This window comes from Rhamphochromis sp. 'chilingali', assembly GCF_963969265.1.
Source record: "Rhamphochromis sp. 'chilingali' genome assembly, chromosome: 8".
Classification (NCBI taxonomy): domain Eukaryota; kingdom Metazoa; phylum Chordata; class Actinopteri; order Cichliformes; family Cichlidae; genus Rhamphochromis; species Rhamphochromis sp. 'chilingali'.
The window spans coordinates 22,252,273-22,254,036 of NC_137935.1; the positions used below are offsets into that span (position 1 = coordinate 22,252,273).

Here is a 1,764-nt window from a genome sequence, read left to right on the forward strand (position 1 = left end):
GAGAAAAGCCAAATTGGGATTCTAATTGAGATTACAACTGAAATCAGTGCTGTGATAGTTAGTTTAAGATCACAACCTGATTTAAAACACAGTCTAACATCAACATTCTTGCCCCTGAAAATAGGTCAGGATGGCCGAAAAATGTACTTTAAAAATGAGATTTTCTTTTTGTTTCATTGGAACAGTAAAGTACCATTACAAAGAAATGAGTACACCTTTGTAGATATCACTGATATGGAGTTTTTCATGTTTTACATACAGACTTTCTCATTTAAACCATGGTGACTTAAAAGTTTAGCAGCAAGACACTTGTTTCCTTTGTTCCATCGAACATTTCTTTCAGCCATCTGTGTTTATCAGAGCGATATGTGACTAATTTTTTATTGAATCACCAGAAAGTACACAAATACAAGATTAAATATTTTATTTATTTATCAAAGATACATAATTACACATTGATACAATGAATAAGGTGTCTATAAAAATTACACATGGTGTAAGAAAAACATTATAACATACAAATAAGTGTTTTAAGATAATCTGACATACTTTAAAAGCATAAGAATAAAAGTTTAAAAAAAAAAATCATGTTCTTTGATGATCACATTACATGTATCACATTTTTTAAAGCATAACGTAGGGTGTTCACAAAAACAGTTTTATGATTACTTTTTCCACAGTGCTTGTATGCCTCTTGCAAAACTATGTACTTATCACCATATGACATAATAACTCACGATTATGCAAGACCAGCCATGAAATGTCCGTCGCTTCATTACAATCATTTGTCCCCGCTGCTGCCCTCAGACCCAGTCTTCTGTACTGTGGGGTAAAATTGCTTTTTTGGTGGTTCATAAAAAATATCTCAAAAAGCGATGTTAGTGAGGGGACCAGAAACACTGGGTTGCAGAGCAGTTGGTAAGGACTTGTATATTTCTGGAGAGTCTGCAAAAGCTGTCTTGCTCGTGCTCCTGATTGGATATGTGGAGCCCGGCTCTGATATCTCACTGGTGGCAGCTAAAGGTAGGCATGCCTTGGAGGCGGAGTTGGTCTCGGGCGCAATCTTTCAAACGAGCCTCACGGCATTTCAGGCAACCTCAGGCCGGAAACAACATCCGGTCACTCGCGGTCAAAATCCACGCAGAGCTGGTGTTTCGCAGGGATCAGGTTAACACATCTGGGTCTAAAAATATAAAGAAAAACAAAAAGAGTTTTAAAACACGCAAACTAGCAAAATATCAAAGGAGCATAACATAACAATAACAAGATGATATGAGATACCCGATGAGGCCATGATAGGTGATGTAGACATGTAATGTATAAACTTTTACGGGAGTTAAAAGTGGAGCTTATATATATTTTAAAGTGTATTGTACGTGGGATAGGCTCCAGCGCACCGCGCGAGCCTGAGAAAAGGATAAGTGGAGGCGAATGGATGGATGGATGGTGTATTGTACCTGTTACAAACCATTGTGATATTTATTTATTTTTTTAAATGAAAGGATTGACAGAATGGTAAAAAGGAAAATGCAAAAATGTAGTTAGAGAGGAAGATTAACACTTACCGAATGATATGCGGATAAGGAAAGAGACGCAAGTTGCTGTTGAAATCGGCCGCTCCCTATGCGAACTCGCAAGCAGTCTGAGCGGTTCCAGTTGTTGATATGGCTGAAGGCAGGGGTCTTCTGGGAGCTCGGGGGTAGTCTTAACCTGAGCGGGAGATCATAAAAATCGGACCTGGAGCGGATTGGCTAACCGGGGTGC

General features: G+C 38.6%; 1 long non-coding RNA gene across 1 annotated transcript; it reads right to left on the bottom strand.

Annotated features, from left to right (window-relative positions):
- Positions 1–409: 409 nt before the first annotated feature.
- Positions 410–1,764, bottom strand: LOC308401446. The gene is made up of 2 exons (XR_013972572.1): positions 1,566–1,764; positions 410–1,183 (listed from the first exon to the last, which is right to left on the bottom strand). It is a non-coding gene; the product is annotated as an uncharacterized lncRNA (long non-coding RNA).